The sequence below is a fragment of the Tachyglossus aculeatus genome, chromosome 23 (assembly GCF_015852505.1).
Source record: "Tachyglossus aculeatus isolate mTacAcu1 chromosome 23, mTacAcu1.pri, whole genome shotgun sequence".
In the NCBI taxonomy this organism is placed as follows: Eukaryota; Metazoa; Chordata; class Mammalia; order Monotremata; family Tachyglossidae; genus Tachyglossus; species Tachyglossus aculeatus.
In genome coordinates this window covers 11,664,240-11,670,239 of record NC_052088.1, presented here as the reverse complement: position 1 = coordinate 11,670,239, position 6,000 = coordinate 11,664,240, and positions in this window count along the sequence as shown.

Below are 6,000 nucleotides of genomic sequence, written 5' to 3'. Positions count from 1 at the left end.
TTATTATTACAGTCTAGAGGGAGAACTCTGCCATTAGGGAATCTGCCTCTGCTCCGCTCTCCTTCTGCTAGCTCTTCCACAGGCCTTAGGGAACTGCTTGAGGGGGGGTGGAGTGGGCAGAGCCGTGGTTGGGAAAATGATTCTCCACTTGACGCAGGTGAACATGGATGAACTGGAATCTGTCTGAGGCCATCAATTCTGATTTTGGACACTAGAAACCAGTCTTGTTTGCAAATGGGGTTTTTAGGAAACTCATCCTCATAACATCGTTTTGCCAATGTCTGTCCTGTGTTAGTAATAATAATAATAATAGCACTGGGGTAGATACAAGATAATCATGTTGGATAAAATCTCTTTTCCACAAGGAGCTCATAGCCTTAGGGAGAAGGACTAGGATTAAAGCCCCATTTTTCAGATAATAATAATAATAATGATGATGATGGCATTTATTAAGCACTTACTATGTGCAAAGCACTGTTCTAAGCGCTGGGGAGGTTACAAGGTGATCAGGTTGTCCCATGGGGGGCTCACAGTCTTAATACCCATTTTACAGATGAGGGAACTGAGGTACAGAGAAGTTAAGTGACTTGCCCAAAGTCACACAGATGACAAGTGGCAGAGCCGGGATTTGAACCCCTGACCTCTGACTCCAAAGCCACGCTGTTTCCCAAGGTGAAGGAGCACAGAAAAGTGAAATGACTTGCTTGAGGTCACCCAGCAGACACGTGGCGTATAATAATTCTATTTATTCAGATAGCATTGACACCCGTCTACTTGTTTTGATTGGGTGTCTGTCTCCCCTTCTAGACTGTGAGCCCGTTGTTGGGTAGGGACTGTCTCTATATGTTGCCGATTTGTACTTCCCAAGCGCTTAGTACAGTGCTCTGCACACAGTAGGCGCTCAATAAATACGATTGAATGAATGAAAGTGGCAGAGCTGGAATTAGAAGCTTGGTTCTCCGACTCCCAGACTCATGCTCTTTCCACTATGCCTTGGGGAGAGAAAAAGTTTACACAGAAGATACATTAAGGATGCAACTGTTTAAACGAGAAGTCGAGAGGGCGTGAATGGCACTGCCCAAACCACTATCACTATTACCAATTCCTTTGCACAGTCTCTTGATTCTTAAGTCTCTGGACCATGACTTGCTCATTCTAAAGGCAGGATTTCCCAAAGCTTAAATCTGCCATCCTGGAATTTGTTCCCACCCTAAATAAATCCAGACCTTGATGGGGAACACAGTCATCATGATATAGTTCTTGCTGGTGAGTGAGAATCTTCTTTGCCTTCTAGGCTGTGAGCCGGCTGTGGGCAGGGATTGTCTCTGTTGCTGAATTGTACTTTCCAAGTGCTTAGCACAGTAAGCGCACAATAAATACGACTGAATGGATAATTCTGCGGAATACAGCTCTTCCCCACAATCGATCAATTCATTTAATCGTATTTACTGAGTGGTTACTGTGTGCACAGCACTGTACTAAGCACTTGGGAGAGTACAGTACAACAATAAGCAGACGTGTTCCCTGCCCACAATGAGCTTACAGTCTAGATGGGGGGAGACAGACATTAATATAAATTAATTGTATTTCTTAAGCATTTACTGTGTGCAGAGCACTGTATTAAGTGGTTGGGAGAGTACAGTGCAACTGAGTTAGTAGACATGTTTCCTGCCCTTACAGTCAAGAGGGGGAGAAAGACATTAATATAAACAAATTATAGTTATGTACATAAGTGCTATGGGGCTGACGGTGTGGTGAATAAAGGGTGCAAATCCAAGTGCAAGAGCAGTGCAGAAGGGAGTGAGAGAAGAGGAAATGAGGGCCCAGTCAGGGAAGGCCTCTTGGTGGTGTGCCTTCAAGAAGGCCTTGAAGGTTGGGTGAGGATATGAAGAGTGAGGGTGTTCCAAGCCAGAGGGAGGATATGGACAATAAATTGGCAGCGAAATAAACACATCTAAATACAGTGAGTGGGCTGGCATTAGTGGAGTGAAGTGTGAGGACTGGATTGTAGTAAGAAAGCAGTGAGGGCAAGTAGGAGGAGGCAAGGTGATTGAGTGCTTTAAAGCTGAGGGTAAGGAGTTTCTGTTTGACACGAAGGTGGAAAGGCAACCACTGGAGGTTCTTGAAGACTGGGGAAACACTGATTGAATGATTTTGTAGAAAAATGATCAGGGCAGCAGAGTAAAGTATGGATTGGAGTGGGGAGAGACAGGAAACAGGGAGATCAGCAAAGAGGCTGATGCAGTAATCAAGGCGGGATAGGATAAGTGTTTGGATAAACGAGGTAGCAGTTTGGGTGTAGAGGAAAGGGAGGATTTTAGCGATGTTGTGAAGACTGAACCGACATTCATTCATTCAACCGTATTTATTGAGCGCTTATTGTGTGCAGAGCACTGTACTAAGCGCTTGGGAAGTACAAGTTGGCAACATCTAGAGACAGTCCCTACCCAACAGCGGGCTCACAGTCTAGAAGGGGGAGACAGAGAACAAAACAAAACATATTAACAAAATAAAATAAATAGAATAGTAAATATGTACAAGTAAAATAAATAGAGTAATAAATCTGAACAAGCATATATACAGGTGCTGTGGGGAGGGGAAGGAGGTAGGGCGGGGGGGATGGGGAGGGGGAAGAGGAGGAGAGGAAGGAGGGGGCTCAGTCTGGGAAGGCCTTCTGGAGGAGGTGAGCTCGCAGTAGGGCTTTGAAGGGAGGAAGAGAGCTAGCTTGGCGGATTTGCGGAGGGAGGGCATTCCAGGCCCGGGGGAGGATGGGGACCGGGGGTCGACGGCGGCAGCAACCACCTCTGGCCTTTCCCAATGACCCCTGCCCCATCTGACTCAGGGGCAGTCTGGAGAAGGGGGAATTATACCCCTTTCTTCAGATTATGGCAACTTCTTTAATTACTGGGATTCAATCTGTCAGAGCTCAGAATCTACTAAAACTTGGATGCTTTAAAAGGGCACCAATCAATCAATCAATCAATCAATCGTATGTATTGAGCGCTTACTGTGTGCAGAGCACTGTACTAAGCAATTGGGAAGTACAAGTTGGCAACATATAGAGACAGTCCCTACCCAACAGTGGGCTCACAGTCTAAAAGGGGGAGACAGAGAACAAAACCAAACATACTAACAAAATAGAATAAATAGAATAGATATGTACAAGTAAAATAAATAAATAAATAGAGTAATAAATATGTACAAACATATATACATATAGGCACCAGGAATAGAGTGTTGAGATCCTATCAATTGCATTAAGAGTGCCTATCGTGTGCAGGGAACTGCACGCTAGGCATTGGGAAGCAGCGTGGCTCAGTGGAAAGAGTCCGGGCTTGGGAGTCGGAGGTTGTGGGTTCTAATCCCAGCTCTGCCGCCTGTCAGCTGTGTGACCTTGGGCAAGTCACTTAACTTCTCTGTGCCTCAGTTACCTCATCTGTAAAATGGGGGTGAAGACTGTGAGCCCTATGTAGGACAACCTGATTACCTTGTATCTCCCTCAGTGCTTAGAACAGTGCTTGCCACATAGTAAGCGCTTAACAAATACTAACATTATTATTATTATTCTTATTGTTATTATTGGGGAGAGTATAATAGAATTAGTAGCTATAATCCCTGCCCAAAAGGTGCTTTCAATCTAGCCAGGATTTCATTCATATTGTTTGTGGTTGGTCTTTAATGCTCTCCTTGTCATCTTCAGTCTTTACTTCTTACCTCTTTACCAGAAGTTTCTAACTATACCCTCTTCCCCACCAAACCACAACACCGGCACTCTCCAAATTCAATGAAAATGGCACTCCTCGGTCTTCTTATCCTGATTTTCCAGATTTTAACTCTGGTCCTGGCTAAGGTATCTGACCTAGAAAGGGTAAAGTTATTTCCCAAAAGGTCAGAACTTCCTTCAGTTATAATAATTAGAGACGTAGTACTTCCTAAATCCTTACTAGTAAGCACTGGGTTTAGGGTTGGGGTAGATGCAAGATAATTAGATTGGACACAGTCCCTGTTTCCAAAGGGCTCACAGTTATAAAAAGAGGGAGTACCAGTATCCATGTTACCCGTGTTTGTCTCACGAATTGTGAAGCTACTTCAGAGCTTTAATATTTGCTAATCAATATCTATTGGGGTAGGAAAATAAAATGTCTTAAAATTATCTCTTCCCCAATACCTCTTACTAACAGCCAAAAAACTCGCAAAACTCAAAACTTCTTTGGCAAAAGTTGTCAATTCGTACAATTACAAAATCATCTGCCAACAAGTTTTCTGCCAAAAAAAATAAGCAGTAGAACCTGATTGAAGAAAACTTAGTTTGCTGCTGTACTATTAAGTAAACTGTGCAGTTGTGCCAGAGAAAATCAATAGACACCAACACTTCTTCCTCTCCCTCTCTCCTTCCCGTTCCATGATCAGCACAGTCCTGGAAATACACTAAGTACCTTGTACATTTAGGTGAAGCACTCACAAAAATTTCAAATACGTGAAATAATTACAAGCTGTTTTATATTAAAACAGGCCCAAATCATCATGTCTCGCATCTGGCAGAAATATTGAGGAGGCACTTGAGTATATACAAATCTAGTTAACCCTCTCATGCTGGCCAGTTTGTTGCTATTGCACATTACCTTGATCCTGCAAAGGATTAATCTCCGTTGGTTTATCCAAATGCCTGGATATTAAGATTTAAGTGATAATCAGCCATAGGATATGTGGTTATTAAACTTGATGGGATTTTAAAAAATCCAAGTAATGTAATGAAGTTTGCAAAGTGATTCAGATTAACCAGGTTTGACTACTCAATTTTGAAGTGATCGAGTGCCAGGTATAGTATGTAGCAAATTTTAAAAGATCAGGCTTTTAATTTTGCTGCCAGCAAAGTTGAAAGGCGTTAAAAGATCATTACAATATAGACCTCTAAGAACTTTTCATGATTCTAAATGCTGTACCTCTTTAATCTCTGCAATGTGCTCTTCACCTCATGTAACGTATTTCTGCCCCAAAAGACAACTATGCTTATGTGATTTGACTTGAACCTACAGAATACGGCTTAGTGCTTCAAATGCAGAGTGGCAGAAGCATATTAAGACCTACCAAAGAAGCATCACTTAAGGATCTCAGATGGTAAAATGGGTTTTTCCCCCCAATGTTTAGCACTGGCTTTTGCATCTGGTAGTAAGTGCTTAATAGATACTATTAACTGCGACTCTTTGACAGGGACTGTGCCTTATACTTTGATGACAGTACTCCTCGTACAGTGCTTATGAATCCACTGATATCCAGAACATCTTGTTATAGGCAGGGAACATGACTATCAACTCTGTTGTAGTATAGCAATCAATAGTATTTATTGAGTGCCATGCACAGAGAACTGTACTAAGGGCTTGGGAGATTACAACAGGAGCTAGCAGTTATGTTCCCTGCCCTTGGTGAGCTTAGTCTACTCTCCCAAGCACTTAGTACAGTGCTCTGCACTCATTATATGTTGCCAATTTGTACTTCCCAAGCGCTTAGTACAGTGCTCTGCACACAGTAAGCGCTCAATAAATACGATTGACGATTAAATGCTCAATACTATTGATTGATTGATACTGCAGAATTACTAGCTACCCCAGTCACTCCACACCTTCAGAGACTCTCTCCCTGGGTCGAGCCCAGAGGGCCCCCATAATGCCTCAGCCTCCTCTCCGATCTCCCATCCTCCTGTCTCTCCCCACTTCAATCCATACTTCACGCCGCTGCCCGGATCATCTTTGTGCAGAAACGCTCTGGGCATGTTACTCCCCTCCTCAAAAATCTCCAGTGGCTACCAATCAACCTACGCATCAGGCAAAAACTCCTCACCCTTGGCTTCAAGGCTCTCCATCACGTCGCCCCCTCCTACCTCACCTCCCTTCTCTCCTTCTACAGTCCAGCCCGCACCCTCCGCTCCTCTGCCGCTAATCTCCTCACCGTGCCTCGTTCTCACCTGTCCCGCCATCGACCCCTGGCCCACGTCATCCCCCT